This window comes from Equus caballus, chromosome 16 (assembly GCF_041296265.1).
Source record: "Equus caballus isolate H_3958 breed thoroughbred chromosome 16, TB-T2T, whole genome shotgun sequence".
NCBI lineage: Eukaryota > Metazoa > Chordata > Mammalia > Perissodactyla > Equidae > Equus > Equus caballus.
The window spans coordinates 54,424,188-54,447,599 of record NC_091699.1 but is presented as its reverse complement, the minus strand read 5'-3'; the positions used below and the strand labels follow the sequence as shown (position 1 = coordinate 54,447,599).

General features: G+C 47.6%; 1 long non-coding RNA gene across 1 annotated transcript; it reads right to left on the bottom strand.

Moving 5' to 3' along the window:
• Positions 1 to 6,641: 6,641 nt before the first annotated feature.
• On the bottom strand, positions 6,642 to 22,711 carry LOC102147506 (uncharacterized). The gene is made up of 3 exons (XR_288556.4): positions 22,562 to 22,711; positions 11,947 to 12,008; positions 6,642 to 6,747 (listed from the first exon to the last, which is right to left on the bottom strand). It is a non-coding gene; the product is annotated as an uncharacterized lncRNA (long non-coding RNA).
• Positions 22,712 to 23,412: the final 701 nt, after the last annotated feature.

The window sequence follows — 23,412 nt, the reverse complement described above, 5'->3', positions numbered from 1 at the left end:
AAGACGCCATCTCACCTCCACCAACTCCAATATCCTCCTGGTCCAAATAACCATTGTCTCTCACCTGGATTATTGCAAAAGCCTCATAACAGGTCCCTGCTCTTAACTTTGTCTGCCTGTAGTTGATTCTCAACGTTAAATCAGGTTGCATAACTGCTCTGCTCAAATCCTCCAATAGTGTCCCATCTCAGCCAGAGAACAGCCCAGTCCTTTCACTGGCACTCCAGGCCCCGCATGATCAGGCTCCGTGACCTCCCTATCTCATCTCCTACACCCTATCTACACCAACACACTCTCTTCCAGCCACACTGACCTCCCTGCTGTTCCTATGGCATGCCAGGAACACTCCTGCCCCAGGGCTTTTGCATGTGCTGTTCCCTCTACTGGAACACTCTACCCCATGATCTCCAGATGGCTTAGTCCTTTGTCTTCTTTAGGTTGTTGCTTTCAGGCATTCCCTGATCACCACATTTAAAATTTCAGCCTGCCCATCACTCCCAAAGCCCTTCCCCCACTGTGACCTTTCCATTACGTTTATCCCCAGCTGTCATAGTATTTTTCTTATTCGTTTGTTTATTGTCTGTCTCCCCCGACTAGAATGTCAGCTGGGCAAGGACAGAGGTTTTTGTTCTCTCTCACTGCTCTTTCCCCAGCACCCAGAAGAGTCCCTGGCACATAATGTGTTTGATAAATATCTGTTGGATGAGTGAATGGATCTAAAAGGTGGTGACTGAGATAGTTTTAATTTAATTTGGAAAAATAAAAGAAGTGTGACCTACTATGTACAAAAATGTCATGGAGAAATTCACACCAAGTATACACAGAAAAGAACCAGGCAGCATTGGCACTAAAATGTTACAGTGGTTTTTCTGGTGGGGCGCGAGGGGCAGATGGTTCTCTCTCTCTGTTTCTATTCATTCGTTGTTTCTAATTAATCGACATTAAATATATTGTTTGTGTAATAAAGTCAAAGTAGAGGAATAGTCTTGGTTTTTTTAACTGGTGCTTGCTGTGAATTATAAGATGCCAGAGGCAAGGATTGTGAGTAGGCATATGAGCATTTCTAAGTTCCCCAAACAGGGACTTTCCACAGCCCAAGATGCTCCACCTCTGGCAGGACTGCTAGTTCTGCTAGTCATTACTAATCTGGTATTCTTTATGCATACCAACTGAATAGCCTCTGACTGTACCTGAGAAAGGGGCCCCAGAGTGTTTGGACGAGTGCATCAGTAAAGCTGCTGTCACCGGGAAAGGAAGACACGCAAAGACTTAGACAACCAATGGCACCTTGCCTGGTATCCTGGCTCAAATGGCTCCATGGGAAAACAATCCTAAGTTTCAGGGAGCACTGTGACTGACACAGCATTTTCACATACATCATGTTACTCAATCCTTGCAACAGCTTTCTAGGTTACGTGTCATTCCCTCTCCGGGAAGGCCTAGAGAGGTTAATTACTTTGTCCAAGATCCCACAGCCAGCTTCTCCTACAAACAGCTGGAAGCAACAAGGAGTTAGGTGAGCGGCCTTTCCTGAAAGGAGTCATGTTTGGGATGGGCCGATGGCGGCTAAACCCTTGGAGTGCTTGGAGGAAACTGAGGCGGAGAACGGCAGTGGGGGTTGTCTAGGTGAAGAGATGCAATGACCCTATTATCTTAGCAGGATGGGGGTGCCTCTTAGGGAGGGAACTACCTCTGTTTGAAAAAGAGACCTTAACAAATGCTTGAGAGGTGAGGCCTTGAAGTTAAACCTACTCTGCCATTAAAAACACAATGCAAGAGCTATTCTTTAGTATCTAGGAGAGCCTGGGAGAGGATAAAGGAAGGAGAGGAAGGAACAGTGGAAAGGGCAGATGGAGAGCTGCAGGAAAAGGGAAATGCCAGCGCAGGGCGGCAGGGGCTGCCTGAGGGTCAGAGATGCTCTTCTGTCCGAGCCTGAAGTCACGTTGCTGTGACAGAAATCTGTTCTTGTCTCCCCTTCTAGCCCCTTCGCTCCTGAAATGGTTGGCGAATTCTGCTCAGCTCATAAATATGTCATGTGAGAGTGTTCTTGATAGTCTTGATGAAAGCTGTGGTGTGTAACGATACAGAGTAGGGACCACACCCATGAGAGCAGGAGCCAGGGCAGGGCAGGACCCAGGGAGACAGAAGGAGCCATGAGCACATGAGCCCCCTAAGGATGTGCAGAAATCTTGGGGAGAGCTTTAGGTTTCCAAAGGCCACAAATCTGATGGCTCAAAGCAACTTTACTTGGATTTCCACCAGGTGGGGGTGGGCCCGGGGGGTAATATCAGGGTTACATCCACAGGGAAAGTATACGGATTGGCATTTGACAGAAATTTATTTTTCCCTCTAGTTGAGTTCCTTTGCTTGAGTCAAAAAGCTAGAGTTACTAAGCGCAAAAGACAACAAACTTGTTCCTTGCCCTGTCTCCTGCCTTTCTTCAGAACAAGGCTTAATAGACCCTTTTTCTTTTCTTTTATAGACAATGCCACATGCTTAGTCATACAAAAGCTCTGATCTTTTTTCACACAGATTTTCAGATATCAGAGAGCTTGAAGAATGCAGCACAATGTTTAAAGTAGCATTCAGGTTTATCCTTCTGTCCCCTGTGAGTTTGGTTGGCACAGATCAGTTTCCCTCTTTGCCCCCTGTTTGTTCCCACAGACTGGGGGCTGCCAGCAATGGGCATAAGCTGGGATTTACCACTGTGAACTTTTTCTATTCTTAGGGCTGCTCTCAGGCACGAAATCACAGCTCCAACCATATCAGAAGGAACACAAAGTCCGGCCTTTCAGATGGGGCATTCCCAGGAGGCAAGGTCAGAGGTATCCCCCTCTTCTTTCTCAGGTCTCCCTCTCCTCGTCATCACCCCCTTCCAAAGACCCTAGGAGAAGGGCCTGTGCCCAGAACAGTCAGTGTCCCTACTCCAAGAGGTGCCCTGGGACCATAAAGGGGACACGGTGACATGGCTGTACACATTACCAAATGTGGTCACGGTCATTATCTGATGCCGCCCCACAAGAGTGAACTAGCCAAGGAAGTTCCAGCCATCCCCATGTGGCAGTGAGGGCTGCAGGATCAGAGATGTTCGGAGCCTTGACCAAGATCCCCAAGTGAGGGACAGAGTCAGGAACTGAACCCAGATTTGTGGTTCGAGTAAGAGCTTTTCAAGTTCTGTTTTTCCTGTTGATGATCAGAATCTTTGCTGTGAGGATGCTCCATGTCCTGGTTGTTATTCTTTGCCCCTGACCTTGAGCTCTTCCTGTACCTCTTTGCCCTGCTTGGTGCCCAGGGGCTGATGTCTGTGGACAGCATCAGTCGGTGTCCAGCTGGCTGGCTTCCTGGTGGCCTGGAGCTGGGACTCTGACAGAGGTTGTGTTCCATGGCCACAGCCCCTCTTCCAAGGCTCCAGCCCCCATCAGGCTCCGGTGCATCCTGCTCTCGCCCCTTCAGGTGCTCTCTACTTCCCACCATTGCCCCCCTCTGGGGGCCTCACCATCCCCAGGGTTGGTTCCCTAACCCTGCACCCCCACCACCCCGATATATCCCTTCCTTCAGTTATCCTTCGTGACACCACTTTAAGGGTACCTTCTGCTCCTGTTGTGCCCCTGGCTGCTACACCTAGAATGTCACACAGATAAAATGGAGCTGTCCTGGGGTCCTCTTGCCCTCTTTGGTGGCCCCTGGGACACTGTTGAGGAATCTAAGAGTCCCAGAAGTACAGATTGCAACCCCTGACCTACATGCTACACAATGTCTGCCAGCTGTAAGGGGTCCCTGTTCAGGGCAGCCTGAAGGGGGTTGAGGCCTGGGTCCCTCCTTCTCTCTTATAAAGGTGCCAACAACCCTGCTTCACGGAGCTCTGGCACTCTCCACACGCCGTATTCAGTCTCCACACACTGGCAGCTGTCTGGGGGCCACTGTCATGGTCTGCCTTCAGCACCCTGAGAACATGGTGCTCTCCACGCCTGCCTCCCTCCCAGGGCATGGGAAACTTACCCCCCGAGTGGAAATCACTGATCCAGTCACTCGTACCTGACTTTAGCAGGAGTCACAAGGGCTCCAGGTGTGTTACACACATGCGCACTCACAAACACACACTCCCCCCCCCCCCCCCCCCCCACCCCCCCCCCACCCCGCCGAGAGGCAGAGGAGCCAGGGTGGCCCTGGAGGGCAGGAGCCTGAAGCATCTCAGGGCGGGGCTGCTCGAAGCTGAAGACACCGGAAAGCCCACCCACCACCCTGGCCAGTGCCTTGGCCGCCTGCCTTGCCTCCGTCGTGATCAGCACATCAGCGGGGCGGCCCAGGGCAGGTGTCCAGAATCGAGGGAATGTCCCCCAAGGAGGAGAAGCTGCTGACCAGCCAATGCTTATCTCCCACCTTCTTCAAAGCTGCATTTCTCAGAACAAATCCGCCAACTGGCCTGTGAGTTTGACCATCTGTCTCCAGTGATTTGATTCCCGTCCATCAATGCCCCAAAGCCTTATTCAATAATAACAATTTCTAAAAAGCGTGTGAATGTCCGTTCACCCATTTGTTCATCCAGAGTTGAATCGTTTACTCTTATGAGCATGTGGTAGAGCCTGTGGGGCAGGGACTGAGGAACAAACGCTGTCCTCACCCACCAGGAGCTTATGGTTCGGTGGAGGGCACAGGGCCTCGAACGCGCCCAGTGCAGGGAGACGTGAGGGGCTGTGAGAGTTGTAGGTGTGTGTCTGCGTGTGCCAGCAAGGCGCTTCCTGAGGGAGGGCTCTCCCCTCCCCTCCGTGTGTCCCTCCTCCCTCTGTCCCTCTCTGATTCCCTCTGTCCCTGTCTCCCTGCTTGTCCCTTTTCCCTTCCTTCTCTGTCTCCTGGTGACAGTCTGTCCCCATGCTCCCCTCTCCCCCCATACACACACTCACAGTTTTGTCTCTCCTCTGATTCTCTTCTCTCACCCCGCCCCCATCTCTCCCATGCACCGGCCAGTCCCTCCAAACCAACAGAAATTCTCCCCATTAGGAGGCAAGGAGGAAACAGCCATCCCAAAAAGACAAGGAACAGAACTAGAGCAGAGGACCAGAATCCTGTCAAACATTTCCCAGGGGAGAGGAGAAGGCCACAAATGATAATAAAAATGTTGCTTGCTGCCATGACAACAGCAGTCATTCAGCCACAATACCAGGGATTTGGAGAAAACAAAATCAATTGAACGTTTATTTCCCCAGCATGACCAGCATCCCTAAGGAGGCAGAAGCCAAGAAGGAGATGCCTTGGGGTCTCGCCTGTCACCTGCCAAAGAACTAGGGTGCTCGGCGGGGACTGGCCCTTCTTTCTCCAATCTACCATCAGCAGTGACATCTCTTTCAGCTGTGCCCTGTGTCCAGCTCTTCATCTGAACCAGGGTAGCTATGGCCATTGGGAGTCTGCTGGGAGCCCTGGGGAGCAAACTCAGGCCCAGGCTCAGGGGAGCGGCCCCCACCATGAGGCACTGGCAGAGCATACAGGGCCTGGAAGGCCCAGTGTAAACAAATTACCCAGATTATGTTTGCAGATGGAAAGGTGGGAGGTCGAACCCCACATAACAAAACAAGAAGCAGCTTCACTTTTAAGGATAAAACCTAAAATCAACAATGGTAAAACTAAGAATGATTAATGCGGCCCCTGTTCCCCCTGTAGCCAAAATCACACAGTTAAAGATTTACCAGGAACAACTTAAGAAAAGGCCATGAGGGGATCATTTACCATTTCTGTTCTAGATAGTTTATGAACACGGGCACAAATGTTCTGTAACGGATTTCCTCAAGCTGCATTGTGAGCTACGCCAGCCAGAGAGTCACAGGGCGAGTGTTTCTGAGACGGTGGTGACTGCCATCTCCAGAGAAGCTGCCACCTGCTCTGAAGCCGTTGGCAGGTGCTGGCAGCACACAAGGCCCTGGACGTTTGATCTCCAATTTATTCTGTGTTGTTAGGACAACAAAGGAGGCTGAAGAGCAGAGTGACTCAGCATCTCCCCGTACTGTATTCCTCCCCATCTCTAGGCGCTATGCAGCTTTCAAGGGTCTATGCACTTAAATAATAATATTGCCAAGTGCCCAAGGTCTCAAACTGCGTGAGATACTAATGTGAGTATAAAAACACTGCCTGGCAAGTATGGCTGTCACGAGGAGACTCCTTTAAGAGAGCGTGTCTGCACTGGGGCATCTGGGAGGCAGAAAGGCAGTAGTTAGAGATAGAAGGTGCAGTCGCTGCCCATTCTATTAAATGTGATGTGCGTGGTTTCCAGACAGACGGGCATTTTTGAATCCTGCTCCTCTATTGGCTAAATGGAGCGGGGTTTGTGTGTGGATCAAAGATAAGTGACTTCTCCCTACTGGATATTTTCTTCTCACTCACTGGCATTGTTCAGAAGAGAAAGGTGGAATAAGGGCTGAATTTATTCACAGACAGGAGCTTCAAAGTTGAAACATCAAGGAAGCACCTCAAAACTTCAAAAACATCTTCCTACCTAAGTGCTCCAACATTTCATAGTTTCAAAAATCACAAGAAAAGGATGAATTATCCCAAAAGAGCAAATTTACTTTAATTTCCATTTAAATGCCTCAAAGCAAAAAGTCCAAGAGTTCCGACTCTTCTCCTACTGCTGTCAGGCAGGCTGGGAGCCCCTCATAATCTCCCCTCTTACTTTTCCATCTTGTGGTGAAAGTCTACTTCCCAGGCTGGCAGGGGCTGACAGGAATCAACGTGACAGTTGCCAGAGCACACCTATTGCTTCAGAAAAAAAGAAGTTGAACATTCATATCCAAACATCTCACCGGTTTACCACCCCATCACATGGATCTACAAACAAAAACTGGCTTTAAAACAAATGCCGTTGCAAAACAGTTTTGCAGGGTCTTAAAAAGTTACACATATACCTACCATATATTCCAGCTGTTCCATTCCTAGGTATTTATAAAAAAACAAAACATGTCCCCACAAAGACTTTCCATGAATGTTCACAGCAGCTTTATTTGTCATAGCTAAAAAGTGGAAGCAATCCAAATGTCCATCAATAATTAATAAGTATGGTATAAACAAAATAACTAAACAAATTGTGGTATATCCAATACAGTGGAATACTACTCAGCAATGTAAAAGGAGAAACTAGTGATATGAATAACAACATGGATGAATCAAAATAATTATGCCTAGTGAAAGAAGCCAGACAAAAGGGAATTTATATAAAACTTTAGAAAATGCTGACAAGTCTGTGGTGACTGAAAATAAATCAGCGGTTGCCTTTCTCCCAGGAAGGGTCCAGGGAGCCAGAAGGAGGGATCCCAAAAGGGTATGAAGAAACTTTTGGAGGTGATGGATATGCTCACTGTCTTGAATGTGGTGATGGTTTCATGTGCATATACAAACGTCAAGCCTTGTCCATTGTACACTTTAATATGTGTAGTTTACTATATCAACTATGCTTCAATCAAGCTGTTTAAAAAATTAAAGAAAAAATATGCCATGATGCAGTAACAGGGACTAGATATACACCCCTGCCTTAAACACTAAAATACTAGGAAAAATATGTGAAACAACCATTTTCAACACTGGACAACAGTCAAGGCAGGATCGTGAGCTCTGAGAGAAGGGAAACAAAGAGTGAGTCCTACCATGGTATCAGCTCCCTGCCTAGAGAGAGCCCAAAGGAAGCCTGGTGGTCTCACAGAGTTGAGGAGACAGAGGTTAGAGTGTGGGAGCCCACAGCAGCTCAAATTTTCAGGGCTGAGTACCAGAGAGGAGGGAGTTCTACACACAGAGAAAATTCCAGAGATTGTCAGGTAAAAACCGCAAGTCCTTAATCTCTGATTACTCACTACTTGTGAAGAAATTCCTTGAGGCAGAGAAAAGAACCACCTAAAAGGAGCAGATAGAGCAATTCCTGGAGTGCTTACTAGAAATAGTTGATATTCTCACCAGTGGAAGTGGAGACCTTGCAATACGTGGGTAGCATCCCAAGAAGGCTCTTGCCTCAATAACGGGGCTAAATTAGTCCCAGACTCAAGGCTGCTCTGGACCGAGCATAACAAAGCTTGAAAGCAAACCCTGAAAAGATCACACTGTTCCCAGGTAACCATGTGGCAGAGCAAAGTCCATCACTCTTTCAAGGAATAAAACAAAATCCAATACAAATACTGTAAAAACTTCATTGTCTGACATCCAATAGAAAATTACCAGACACGCAAAGCAGCAGGAGAATATAACTTGTAACCAGGAGAAAAAAATAGAAGTAGACCCAGAAAAGGGAGAGATGATGGAACTAGCAGGCAAGGATATTAAAATAACTATTATAAAGCTTATCAATAGATTGAAGAATGTTAAAGGAAAACATGAACTCAATTATGAGAGAAATAGCAGATATAAAATAAAATCAAAATGGAACTTCTGGAGGTGGAAAATCCAATATCTGAAAAACAAATAAATCATGAGCAACGATCACTATCTGGTTGATAGTGGGACTCACTCTCAGGTTGTCAAATGATAAGTGAATCATCACTTCCTTGGGGAAGCCTCGTTGGATGCAGCAGAGTCAATATTCTGTTGTGCTTTCACAGAGCTTCAACCTCCTCTTCAGAGCACTTGCCATAGTTATGATATTGCCATTATTGGTAGGACTACACAGTGCATGTCTGTCTACACTATAAGGTCCACGAGAGCAGGAGCACGTTTTTGCTTGCCTGTGTGCCATTGCCCAGACCAGTGCCAGGTATAAGGTACGGACGCAAATATATTTTGAAAGAATGAATGAACTCCTGTAATAGGCTCTGCCCTGGATTCGTTAGGCAGCTCTTGTTTAAAGCATCATCTCTGACTTCCTTCATCAGCATAGTGACGCTGTTTGACCATAGGCTACAGTTCTCACATAGCCTCATAAAACGCGCTGCCTGCAGGCACTGTTGAGTCCCGAGTTAAACGTGAACACACAATTCACTGAGTGACCTGGAGCAGGTTGCATAATGTCTCTGATCTTTAGGTTTCTCAGCTATTAAATGAGGATGTTGAAACGGATGATCTCTAAGAACTCTCCCAGCTCTGATGTTCCAGGATGCTACTGTGGTCTAGGCTCCAAAAATGCTCCTCCTCCTCCCGGAACCCTCACCTCCTAGAATCCATGTCCTTGTATATACTCTCCCTGAACTGAATCAGGGCTTTCTGTGTGACCAATAGCATAAGATGGGGAGAACAGTGTGTGACTTATGAAACTGTCATAAAGGGCATTGTGGCTTCTGCTGTGGCCTTTTGGATTGCTTGCTCCGGGGGACCCCAGCAGCCACGTCATGAGAATACTCAAGTATCCCTGGGGAGAGGTCCTCATGAAGAGAAACTAAGGCCTCCTGCCAACAGCCATGTGAGTGCGCCATCTTGGAATCAGATCCTCCAGCTCCAGTCAGACCTTCAGTTGACTGCAGCCCCAGCCAACATCTGACCTTAACTTCATGAGAGACCTGAGCCCCATCCAGCCAGCCAGGCTGCTCCTGAATTCCTGACCCGCTGGAACTGTGAGAGATGATAATTGTTCACTGATGTTTTAAATCACTAAGTTTTGGAGTAACTTGTTATGCAGCGGTAGATAACTAGTATACTGGTGCTGAGAGCCGTCCCTCCTTCCCTCTTTAATTCCTTCTGGTGTGAAGAATACTCTAACCACTGCATAAGCTAAATCTCCCAAACGGAAATCTTTCCTAATTTGGGAACCAAGTTGGGGGCCTGGAATTTAGACCAAGGTCTCAAGGAATATAGAAACCCCTCTTTCCTTGGCCCCAGGACACCTGATGCCACCCCATTTGGGTGGCCTCTGGACACATTTCCTGCTCTTCTGAATGAGTTTTCCAAGTCCCATAATCCATTTTGAATGTACTAATAGCACCTGTGGGCACATAGCAGGTGTTAAATAAATATTATTTGCTGTCTTGGTCCAGTTCTTCCAGAAAGTAGAACCCAAGAAAGGATTAACATTCTAATAATTTAGTTAAAAGTTGAGAGGCAAGAGCAATGGAGATGAGGGAAAAAAAGAAAGTGAGACAAGAGAAGTCATGCAATGGAACACACTGACGGCCTCTGCTCAAGGAGAGCAGAGAGGGAACAGCAGGTTCGCTGAGCATGGGGCTTCTCTGGAAAGGCTGCAAGGAGGAATCATGATCCAGTGCCCTTCACAGGAGAAAGGGAGGTGGAGGAATTTATCCGCCCTGCTCCCACCTTCTATCTCCTAGGTCCATATGCATCCCCTGGGGAATTAGCGCCTCTGGTTTATCCAACCCCTGATGGCTGCTCAGGAAGTCAGATCCCACAGCCCATGGTGAGGTTCAGTGGAGGGCATCCCAGAGCGAGTGGGGCACCAGCAGGGGAGAAAACAAAGTCATTGAGCAACCTGAGAAGACATACAAGATGTGTGTCCCCCGCAGGTCCCTTCTTGGTCCCTTTTCTAATTCCTCAGGTACTAACTTGCCAGCACAGCCATGGGAAGGCCTGGATTCTCCTGTTGACTGCATCCGTTCCTCAAATGTGTAGTGTGGGTGGAGATACAGTGACGCTGCATGTTAATGTGAGCCGACCCTTGCAGGCTTCACGACAGATGGACACACTCAAATCCCGGCATGCAAAGTGCAAGACTTCCTCTTTCTTCAGCCGCCTAGGAGGGAGATCTTAGCTCTCAGCGGAGGGGTCTCTGAGACAGTAGCATTCACCCACTGGCTTAGAAAATGCAATTTAATGGAATAGAACTGGAGCTTTTGAGCCGTCACCAGGCTGTTTTAGACAAAATTAAAAGGCCCTAAAGCGCTTGTTTTTTTGCTAAGAAGAGAAGTGTTTCCTCTCAAGAGTTCTCCAAACTTCTTAGAAGCAAACCTGGGAAAGTGGCTGTGAGCAGGAGATGGAGGCCCCATCAGTCCCTCAGAATTCCGGTGTGATAAGAGGAACAGTCCAGCGCTCACTAACAGAGGAGGATGGATGATTGGATGGATGGGTAAATGGGTAGATGGGTGGTGGAAGTGTGGGTGAAGGAGTGGGTGAGGTAGCTGCTCAGTTGTGTGGACATCTGAGAAACATTGCCCAGGCATCCGACATGCTTACATGCCCCTTTTCCAACAGGCGATCAAGGAAATCATTGCTGTGGGTTTTTACTGTCTTGAATCAGTCTCTCCAACGTGCATTTTTCCTGTCCCTGACACAGCCACCCGCTCCGATCCCCCATCCTTCTGGCTTGTTATCAGTTCCACACTGTCTCTTTGCATTAAAGTGACAAGAAGCAGCACAAAGCTGACGACAGGAGGCTAGAGCTGTAATTTGCACTGACATTCACTGGTGTTATCCACTTATTGCCTGGTAAGCCAAATAGGATGTTTGTCTGATTTTGATCCCAGGAAGAGAAATGACAACCCTGCTCTACTCCTACCACTCAAAACAAAGCACCAGGCTGGTCCTCAGTCCTGAGTCGGGCCTGGCAATGCCCACCGGCATGACGTGGGTCTTCAGTTTCATCTTTCTTCTGGCTGAAATTGCCTTTCAGGCCTGACATACAGCAAACACTGGATGTGGGGGGGCTGGGGGGGGGGTCGCGTAGACCATGGACACATGGCTAGGGATGGGCGCACACCATGCTATCCTCTCAGTCAGTGACCGTATTGCTCACAGGTTGCTCAGGGCCCTCAAAGGACTCTGGGAGAACTAAGTGCCCCTGGGAAGTCAGACCCCAGCTGAAAACACCTCAGCAGCTCTCCTTCTGCCTCCCCAATCCCTCTCTTGAAACTCTCCCAGCTGTAAGAGAAGCGAGGCTGAATGACAGGCTCCTGAGCAGCAGCATCAAGCAGTCAGCCTGTGGGCATGGCCTGCTGCTCAGTTTACAAGGCCCAGGACAAGATGAAAACATGGGACCCCTTGTTCAAAAAAGCAGGAAAAAGTGTCATTAAAGGTACTAAAATATAAGACGTTTACCTTTCTTCTGTGGTCTCTCTCTGCCTCGTCGTGGTGTTTTTCATTTGCTGTACAATGCTGTTCTAAAATAAAAAAATAGAAATATTAGCGTGAATTTTACCATTCCTCTGTCTATTATGCAATGACAGTTTTAAACGCACATAAAAGAGTATTCAAATCAGATGCGGAATCACCAAAATGACACAATTTGTATTTCCTAACTCATACCTGCATATATATTTCTCTCCTATCAGAACAATGGAAAAGCTGAGTAATTTCTTATTTCACTTCTTGATATACACACATTCTACCGACGCTCTCTTACCTTCATCCTACTGGCGAGACAGGAAGGACTGAAAAGAAAAGAAACTATGGGGGCTGGCCCCGTGGCCGAGTGGTTAAGTTCGCGCGCTCCGCTGCAGGCGGCCCAGTGCTTCGTTAGTTCGAATCCTGGGCGCGGACATGGCACTGCTCATCAGACCACGCTGAGGCAGCGTCCCACACGCCACAACTAGAAGAACCCACAACGAAGAATACACAACTATGTACCGGGGGGCTTTGGGGAGAGAAAGGAAAAAAATAAAAATCTTTAAAAAAAAAAAAAAAAAAAAAAAAAGAAAAGAAACTATGGTTTCCCTATCTTTCCCTTTCGTTCTATGTCATCATTTTCCACCTAAATTGTTGGTTACTAGAGGGAAGTCATGTAAGAATATGACAGGGCTCTTCGGCATTTCTTAGGACACCACTGTCTTCTTTCTGCATTTAAGGCAAGTTGTGGTTGAACAGAAAGTATGGCCTCTGGGCTGTCTGTGGTGTCCCCCCCACTGTGCCCCCACTTAGCCTGTCGTACAGGTAACACACTTCCCTTATACTGCCTTTGGGTCTCACTGAATTCTTGCACAATGTGGGTCGCCTGGGATTCTGTGCTCATGGGACATGGCAAACACTATATGAGATGGGGCAGCAAGGAATGGCGGACATGCATATTGCTCACACATCTCTGCTCACATGCACGCTCTATTGTCTCATTGACTTCACTTACAAAACTCAAGTTCAAAGATAAAATTAATGAGAATTTCAAGATGACAATGGCAAAGCCTTAGACTAAATGTGAGACCCCTCTGAGTGTGGGGGCCCTGTGCAACCACGAAGATCTCACCCCCATGAAGCTGGCCCTACGTGTCAGGAGGATGGGCTCTAAGAGCTAACACTAGAGAGTGCCTACCGTGACCAGGCACTGGTTCAAACGCTTTATGTGTATTAACTCATTGAATCCCCTTTATAACCCCATATAGCAGGTAAGTTATTATCCCATTTTTCAGGTACAAAACTTAAGGCACTAGGAGGTTAAATGACTTGCCCAGAGTCACAGAACATGCCACTGGCACAGCCGAGAGGCAGACCCAAGCAGTCTGGCCCTAGAGTCCATGCCCTTGACCACTTGGCTAAGCTGCTTCTCAGGATAAATCCTGGAAAGACTTAAGGGGGAAGTCACACATTTCTCTTTCCCCTTGCATCTGTATTCAGGTCTGTACATCGGGGTCGGTGTCTTTCCCTTCAAGTGGGAATTCCTAACTCCTTTAAAACTTAAGTTTTGCTCAAGCCCAGGTCAAGGGGCTTAGGACGTTTTAAAGATAATGAGGTGGGCTGAAATTCACACTGGGAGGTCTTGGACAGGGCTGGGTCCAAATAAGTTGGTGGTGGGGGCAGCTTCGGGTCTGAGGAAGCGTCCTGCTCCCAGCTGCTGTTAGACTCCGGAGTGGGGGAGTTTTGCAAAGTTAAGTGCCTGGTTTGGTTTTTCCTGTCCTTTAGTAAATGGTGCGTGCACACAAACACACACAGACATGACCCAGCTCTGCCTCCAGGCCACATTCTTAGAAACTATGTCCCTTTACCACCCCCAAGTCTCATCTTTCTCAGTGTGACTCAAAAGCATTCCCCACCCGATGCCTGGAAAGGCGTTGCCCAGCAGGTTCACCAGGTCAAAGGAAAAGCCCTTTGCATCCGAACACCGGCCTACACACGTCAGCTAGGAGGAAGGACAGCCAGGAGGAGGGAAGTGACAACTCCCTACTGGTGCTGTGTAGGTAGGAGAGGGCAGGGAGGGCAGAGGGTCACGGAAGGGAAGGAAGGCCTTGGGGAACGCACAGAGGAGGGAAGCGCAAGATCAGATAAGCGCAAGATCAGATAAGCACTTTGCACAGGTCCCTGCAAGATGAGGGGACGGATGCGATGCCCAGTGCCTTTACATCAGCCCTAAATGGTTTGTCAGTAACTGAACAATCTAGTCCTGTCCAGTCATCTCTATGACCCAGAACGCTAGTGATTTTTTCTCTGAAGTAGTATGTGCCATCCAAATAAGGGTTATGTCAGATGGGAGCTGTGTCTCCCCTCTCTTAGCATGCAGGTTACAGACAGAGATTCCCAGTCCCACCTACCATAAAGACTTCTGTATCATGACACATTAATACACAGTTTTGAGGTTTTTTTCCTTAAACCTTCCTGCAGAGACAAACTTAAATGTCCCATCATTTAGGAATTAAAAACAAAAAGTATAACATAGCTGGATATTGACTACTACAGATCAGATGCCTGGGCTTGAAGAAAGGACATCAATGTGGGGAGGCTGGGGCTTAAAGCCATGTTTCCATCATTCTGATAACAGCAGTCACAGCTTCTCGCCACGGTTGCTTTTCATTTTCCAGAACACAGAATGTCTTCCTCTGCTTTCTTTCCATCTTCCATGGTACGGTGCCTTTAGGGGAATCTTGCTGAACAGCAACAGCAGGGGGCAGAGCTCTCTTTCCTGTTTCCTTTTTGGGGTTGTAATGCTCTGTTTTTCTGGACATATTGTTTGGAGACCAACAGGCATGTATTTGATGCATGACACAAATGACATATGGTGGTGTTAATGTCACACCATTGACAAAAGAAGACAAGGAGAAGTATCCGGCAGATGGGTCGGGGTTACATTTCATACTGTACACAGTTAATTGCTGACAGCTCAGAGCAAACAGCAGCACCTTTGTCCATGGAAAAGATGCTAAATTTTCTGTAATCTCAATCAAGAAGTCCCCAAGTGGCTATTTCAGGGACCTTCCCTACTTCTCAGGGAGTTTTCTTTTTCTTGGTTCTCTTTTTTCTCCTCAAAAATGCTGCTGGTCCCAGGGCTTAGGGACAGTAATTGTTGCTTCCTCTCAACATAAAGGTCAAGGTCCTTTGTTACATAGTTGGTTTTGTGGCCCAGATAAAGTCGGGCAGTGATCTCTGCTAAAGAGCAGTGGAAGATCACTCGCCCCCGGGTTGTCACATTTGGCTAGTCTGAGTGAGAAAAGGGGGCTAATGGTGTAAGAGCAAATGAAACCACACAATTATGGTCTCTTGCTCATCTTTTTAAAGACAGGCAAAAGACAGTCCGAAGTCAGACAATGGTGGGCCACGAAGGAAAGTTCAGGAAAAAAATCAGCCGTTTTCTTCTTTTGTTCATAGTTTTCTGTTAATGTCATTTTGAAGTGAAGTCTCCAGCAAAGATTCTGACACTATGACGATACAGTTTGTGTTTATAAAAGATGGAGAAGCTGCTTTCGCCCTGGCTGCTGATTTCTAGATTTCTTCTGGCTTTAACACAGGACAGCTGGGGTGTTGAATGCCAAGCAGGTGGAGGTTGACCCCTGGCTGGCTGGCCCCATCGCTGTGTTAATCTCCAACCAGGTAGGCAGCATCACTTGGCTGTATGGCCATCATGGATACTCCTTTCAGGTGGTTGTGGGTTGCCACGGAAACAAGGAAGTCTTAATGTTAAGAATAATTTTCTCCTTGATGGAAACAGTCTCTCTCCAAAGGAAAGTTAACTTGGAAACCATTCGAGTCCTCCCCAGTTGCTGTCCCCACCCCACCCCCGCCGTACTTTCTTTTGCTTGCCTAGAGGTCTTAATTTTGATGATCTATGAGGTGTCAGCCAGAAGGTCTTGTGCTCTGCTGCGAAGCACTATAAAAAGGCAGATGTATGACTGTGTCATCCACAAATACCCTAGAAAGTTAAGTGTTATACCAATGTTGATAATAAATGTTTTCCTCCGAAGTAGGTTACGGCAGTATCACCAGAGCCCTCTAAAATACAACACACCGATAAAATCTCAGGGAACTCAGGGACACCTAACCCTGCCATTGTCCTTATAAGACAGTCAGGAAAAGTTATTAAATGCCATTCCATCTTGTTTGCCTGAAAACCTTGAATGAAAAGAGGGACAGCCCCTCCAAACATCAGAACTTGATCTCTACAAATGGGAAGCCTTGGGACCAGAAAGCCCCAGGGAATTCAGAAATGACTCTTTAAAAATCTTTTTGAGGAAACATGGCCATTGACCTATCCCATTGACTCAGCCCCCAGCCCCAACACACACCACTCCGCCACCTTGATCTAAATGGAGGAAGGCAGAGAAACACTCTGATCTAGGTCCTGCCTGACCTTCCATCATAGGCTGCTGCCTCAGTCATTTAGCAGCTACCGGTCTTGACTCCTGGCTCCTGCAGGGGTTTGTCTGAAGAAAGTCCCCAGGTGGGGAGCCTCTAAGAAGGGCCACATGCTTGTGCGCATAAGAATTTGAAGCTTACTTTGCAATGATCCACAGTTGTGCTGTCTTTGCAAGAGAAAATTCCAAGCTGAAATTCTATATTCTGGCCCACGTGGATGTAAAGTCTTGACTGTTCCTCATTTTTCTATTGCTTCTCACCCAGTAGTAAGATTGGTCATTTTTGTTACTGTTACTGTTACTGTTTTCTATTAGAAGGTCCTTCTTGGAGCAGGATAAAGAGTCAGCATCACTGGGCAAATGAGCCATGGTCAAGAATTTGAAATGCTCTGGTTTCAAGCTGCGGTCTCCAGAAGCAGATCTTGAGAGAAGAGTCTAGCAAAAATGACTCATTAGGAAGTGTTCCTGGTGTTCTAAGTGTTCCGTAGGGTGTGGAAACAGGACTGAGAAGGGAAAGAGAACAAGCAAGGGGATGATGTCAAACCAAGCCCCTGGGAGGGTAATGTCGGCACAGTTCCTCAGGGGCACGGTGGTGGTGACGCCTAAGTGTCGCTGTCAGGGATGAGGGAGTTGGAGAGTTTCTAGCTCTGCACCCCTCAGTCATTAGTTAAGGGCTACAGGGGCGGGACATATGGGCATGCAGCCAAAGATGTTCCAGTAGCCTGTGGGTCATCCTCTGACACGGAGACGCCAGGGCTGCTGGGCCTGGAAGCACCAGGAGAGCTCACGTGCCCAGAAATGGCAAAATGATCCAAGGGGACTTTGACGTAGGACTGACAGCAGCTGCCCCACACCCATCCACAAGAAAATAAAGCAAAAGCAGGAACCCAAAGTTTCCTTCCAGATTCATTCATTTATCTATCGCTCATTTAGCAAATATTTCTTGAGCACCTGCTGTGCTCCAGTCATTGTGCTACCTGCTGGAGGTTAACACCAAGACGGCGACGAACAAGAAGCCAGCACTGACCTTGTCGTTGACAGGCCAGCAGTGTGATGGAGTTGGGTGGGGAACTTCTATCTGAATGCCCGTCACCCGGCTCAGATTTGAAGCAGTAATTGCTAGCTTCTGTCTAGGCCTGTTCCATGAAGGGCCAACCCTTCTACCTCAAAGAAGCTCTCTGTACAATTACATAACCCAGGGGTTATGGGGCTGTGCTGCTGAATGTTAATAGGGCACCTAGAGATCCCTGGATGAAAAGCACAACATGACAGCAAGGTATTATTAGTAATAAAGTGGTGTTTAGTAATACCAAAATAAACAAGCTGACGCAGAAGTTTTGCTCTGTATTCGGAGGAGTGTTCCGGGTCTCCAGGCCCTTTATCTAAGAATCAAATGCTCCCAACAGCTATGAAACACTCCTGTCCTGGTTTGTCTAAGGGCCGGAGCATTTTCCTGGCATCCGCACTTTGGTGAGTGCCCTGCTGATTCCAAGGAGTGTGGCTGCGTGGGCGGTGTGTCAGCAGCGGCCCAGGCAGATGGGTTACATAAGGTCACATCCATCTATTGCCCATGACCCACGGGCCAGGAGGGAGGAAAAGGGATTGGAGTGAGTGGAGACTAAGAGCAAAATATTTCTCATTTGTCAGGTCAAACGGGTTAGGAAAAGTGCAAGCAGTCTTCCTGCCCCTCCTTTCCTAGGACCAAAGACTTGAAGGTAGGTAGATAAAATAAAATATAAATATAAAAATGCGGATAATATGTATGGCATCCAGTTAAATTCCAACTTCAGATAACCAATGAATACCTTTTTAAGTATCAGCACGGTCCAACTATCTCATGAGATTTACTAAAACATTATTCGTTGTTCATCTGAAATTCAGCATCTGGCGACCCTACCCCCAAGGGCTTCTCCAGGAGGACTTAGCTCCTTCCATTCCCTGCCCAGGTGAGAAACGGAAGGCCAGACAACTACGGTAGACTCCATTTCAAGCCACGTGGGGGGTTCAGCTCTCTCCAATCCAGCCGTTTATCTGAACTCAACTAAAGTTGCTTTTTAAGATTCTTAGCCGTTCCTGGGATTAGAAATGTCGACCCCAAACTATTCTTCAAGTCACTTTAAACCCCCTAGTGCCAAGCATAATGCCCAGCCTCCCTTGAGAGGACAGCAGGCAAACTGTGTTTATGGGCAGGAAAATGGTGGCAGAGAAATGACCAAGGTAAGGATCCCTTAGCAGGGCCTCCAATTCCAGAATTTCTCTCTCAAATGTAACTCCTTAGTTTTTCAGTCTGTGAGGGGTTTGCCTTACGCTTATGAAGAAGTTAAACAACGTTTTACTTTTTCAAACTACAAGAACGAAAAGCTCTCTAAAATTAAATGCCGCGGGCTCACTTACAGTCACAGAGAAGTATAACCATCGCCAAACCCCAAATTTGTCAGCACCTTTTTCCTGGCATAGCACTTTCCCAGCAGTTACTTCATCTGCGCCTCAGCACAGTCTTGCGGGCAGGCAACACAAATGTTATCCAGCCCTTTAGCAGGTAGGGCAGGTCAGGACAACACAGGTCTAAGGGCCTGTACTGGGTGATGGGAGTGGTGACAGAAACCTCATTTGTGGCTCTGGTTCTTCCCATCTGAACAAGCTTGTTAGGATGTAAACTGGAGCCAGATTCTGGATTTTAGAGTCAAGGTCTGGGAGAGGCCGTTGAAGGATTCCAGGCCGTGGCTTTCATAGTGTACCTGGTAGAGGCCACAAAGTCATTCCATAAATCTTTATAGAACAGGAATGACGTGCCAGGCACATTCCAGTGCCGGGGACACAGCTGGGAAAGGTGGACAAGCTTCTGGCCTTCGTGGGGCTTACGTTCTGCAGGTGGCGTCAGATGGTGACAAGTGCTCTGAAGATGGGGATGGAAGGAACAGGTGGGAGGCGGGGCTGCTTATGGAGGGTGAACAGGAAGCTCTTTCTGGAGAGGAGTTGCCTGAACAGCGGGTCTCATGTCCCATCTGGGGCCCAGCTTTGCAGGCAGAGTGGCTGCAGGGTTCCAAGGTGGGAACGAGTTGGTGTTTGAGAGATGGTGGGGAGGCCAGCGTGTCAGGCAAGCTGGCGAGCAGGGAGACGAGGTCGGAGCACCAGGCTGCTCAGGCCGTGGTTGGGAGTTTGGATATTATTTGACTTGTGATGGGGAAGCTGCTGGAAAGCAAATCTTAGCCCAGGTTCTCACCTTTTCCTGTAAAGATCAAGAAAGAAAGAGGATGTGGGCTCAGGCACAGACTGGGGCAAGTGGAGAGCACACGGAGACCTCACAGATGGCGGCCAGGTGTGCCCCTTTTGAGGAGCTTTGGTTTCTGGAAGTGGGCAGGTGAGGCCCTGGCTGCTCCCTCCTTATAAAGGTTGGTTCGTGGATCTTGGGGTTTTCCAAGGATGTAAAATTCTATTCCCTGAAGTTTCCTGTGCTTCTCCAGAGACCTAGAAGGGGCCCTGATAAGGTTTCAGACCCCGCAGTGGTAAGTTTTAGGCCCTGACAGCCTTTTGATACAGGCTGGGGTGGCCCAGTCACCCCACATAGACTGCTAAGAAGAGACAGTCCAAGACTGACCCAGGGGTGAACAGAGCTGGGCCCTGGCACAGAGGCTGAGCATTTTATATACCCAACTCCTTGGACTTGGGAGAAGGTCAATCTGGCACCTTGTTCAGAGGCCAGATTAAAACATTTGGACTGGGGGCTGGCCCACTGGTGTAGTAGTTTAGTTTGCACGCTCCACTTTGGCAGCCTGGGATTTGCAGGTTCAGATCCTGGGCACAGACCTACACACCACTCGTCAAGCCATGCTGTGGTAGCATCCCACATATAAAGTAGAGGAAGATTGGCACAGATGTTAGCTCAGGGCCAATCTTCCTCACACACACACAAAACAAACAAACCACATTTAGACCAGTGGTTCTCAAAGTGTGGTCCCCAGACCAGCAGCCTCAGCATCAAGTAGGATCTTGTCAAAAATGCTAAATCAGAAACTCTGGGGGTAGAGCTCAGCTCTCTGTGTTTTAATAAGCACTCCAGACGATTCTGATACTCAATAAAGTCTCAGAACTATGGCTTAGGAGAAAGCTGTTAAATAAGACAGTTAAACAAATAAGCCTGCGTTAGTTGAGACTTGGCTCTCAGTGTAAAGTCAAACCAGTTCAAAAGCAGAATCCTTCAGGGCACGGGGATGTGTGACGTAGTCTCTGTCAAAAACCCAGCCAACCACAGAGCCTGATATCAGTTACAACTTCTCCATCCAACAAAACTCCATCATGAAATGTGTAGTAAGGAACGAACTCTGGTTATTTCTCCCAACCAGGTTCCAAGGCCCTAATTTATTCTTGGTGCCCTTTGCGTGCTCCCGAGGCGTTCATTCATTCATTCATTCCCACACTCTTAGCCACTGAAGATACAAAGATAATAAAATGCCATCGCCGCCCTCGAGTAGCTGGTATCAAGGAGAGGAGAATGACTTGTGAATGAAGAGTACAATGCAGGGAAATCGGTACCACAGGAGCGCTCCAGGTTGAGGTGGGGCTCCGCACACAGAGAAGGAAAGGAAGGAGGAGGTCTCCGCCAGGCCAAGAGGAAAGAAACACAGCAGCATGGCAGGGCGTAGTTCAGGCTAGTGGCTGAGTCGAATCATGACACAGTCAGATGGGAAAGCTCCAGTTCGCATCCCTCCCTTCTGCCTGAGAACACAGTTGCCTGTAGAGTCTAAACACACCGCCATGGCCACCAGCATGTGCCTGAGGTGCAGAGGGGAGACTGGAGTGGAGAGGGTGCCGCTGGCAGCCGCAGCTCCCATGCTGCTGACCAGGGGCTGCGTTCCCAGCTCCTTCTTCTGAGCAAAGTTTTCACCGGCTGGTCGGCCAGCTCCCAAGCCCAGGACTGCCTCCCCAGTACGATCACCCTAACAGGCCCTCCCAAACATCACTTCCACCCTAGAATTTTGTTCATTTGAAAGTACTTTCAATTGAGCAAAGAAGGACCTGGAATAAACGCCCTGTCCCTGTAGTCACAGCTTCGACTCTAGGCCTTAGCATACAGCCTCAGTGATGCCCCTCGTACCCACCCACAGTGGGCCCCCTTTAATCACTCATTCATTCGAAACTACTTATTATGCCAGGCCCTTACCCAAACGCTCCCCCTGAGTCATCCTGTTACTGATGGTTAACAATTATGCGGGAATTTTTAGCCTCACTACTAATCAAAAATGTGACAATGAACTACTATTTTTCCCTATCGAATTAGCAATACTTTATTTTAAAGAAAATACTCAGTGCCAGTGAAGAGGCTCTGAGATGGGCACCTGTAACACTGTCATTGTAACAGAAATTGGGACTTCCTTTCTGGAAAGCAATTTGACAGTATGTATCAAAAACTATTTAAATGTTAAAACTCATTTATCCAGGGCCGGTTCCGTGGCCAAGTGGTTAAGTTCGCGCATTCCGCTGCAGTGGCCCAGGGTTCGGATCCTGGGCGCTGACATGGCACCACTTGTCAGGCCACGTTGAGGCGGCGTCCCACATCCCACAACTAGAAGGACCTGCAACTAAGATATACAACTGTGTACATGGGGGGGTTGGGGAGATAAAGCAGGAAAAAAAAACCTCATTAATCCAGCAAGTTTATCGAGAAGTTATCATGGATTTACACAAATATTTACACTAGCTACCATTTTTGAAGCACATACCATGTGCCATGTACTAGATACATAAATTATCTCTCTTACCAACAAATATGTTCACCAAAATTGCTTTTAATGGCAAAAAGTTAGAAACAAGCTGCATATACAATAATAGAGAAGGCTTAAACAAATTAGAATAAGTCCACAGAACATAATATTATGCTTTAAAAACTATATCTTTAAAGAATTTTAAATGCCATGAGAAATGTTCTTATGTATACATATGATTCTAACTTACAAAAATACATTATAAATATACATGGTTTCAAAATAACAGAGAAATAAGTCAAAATATTACTTTGTAGAACGGGAACTTTGTTTTTTAATGCTTTTTGCGTATTCCTACTTTCTACAATTGGCCTGTATCCCTTTCATAATGAAAAGGTTATAAAAATTAAAACACACACACACGCACACGCACACACACACGCACACGCACACATGACTGACCCCTGGGTGGAAGGAACTCCTTCTCTCATTCTTCTTCAGACAGCTGTCTCCTGATCCAATCGTGGTGAGTCACTCACCACGTCTGAGTTTTTATTTTCTCTTTGCAAAATGGACGTGATAATCCTGGCCTCTTCACCTCACAAGATAGTTATATGTCGCAGCTACCTCCTGCTTATAAAACCCCAGGTGAATGCTAATTACTATGATTACTAACACACTAATGCTCTCTGGGAGAGGTGAGTCACAGTGACTGTGACATCACTAGTGAGACTCACGTAAGGAAGGAATGATCTTCTGGGACAGGATTTCACATAAAGTCTCCTCTTCCCAGAAACCTTCCTTCTGTGCAGGTTTCCAAGAGGGCCTGGAGGGTGGAGCAGTATATGCATCAGCCATTGCTAGGTACCAAATGACGTGAAACCTCAGTAGCACACCAGTGAGCATTTGTTTCTTGCTGTGCATTGCAGGTCAGCTGAGGTTTGGCTGATCTTGGCTGGAGTCAGCTGGGTTGGGCTCCAGGCTGCTGTTTGGGTCCAGATCTGTTCCATGTGCCTCTCATCCTCCCAGGACCAGCAAGCTAGCTAGGGCATGTTTTTCTCATGGCAATGACAGAGGCACGAGAGGACATGCCCAATCACACAAGCACGTTTCAAACCACTGTATGTGTCACATCTGCTAATAGACCTCAGCCAAGCCCGAAGTCAAGGGGCAGAGAAATGGTCCCCTCCCAAGATAGTGGGAAGAGCTGCAAAATCACATGAAAAAGAGGTGGATGCAGAAAAGGTGAAGAATTGAGGCCAGTAATTCAACCTGGCACTGGGAAGTTTGGGAAGATAGCATGAGCCAAAAAG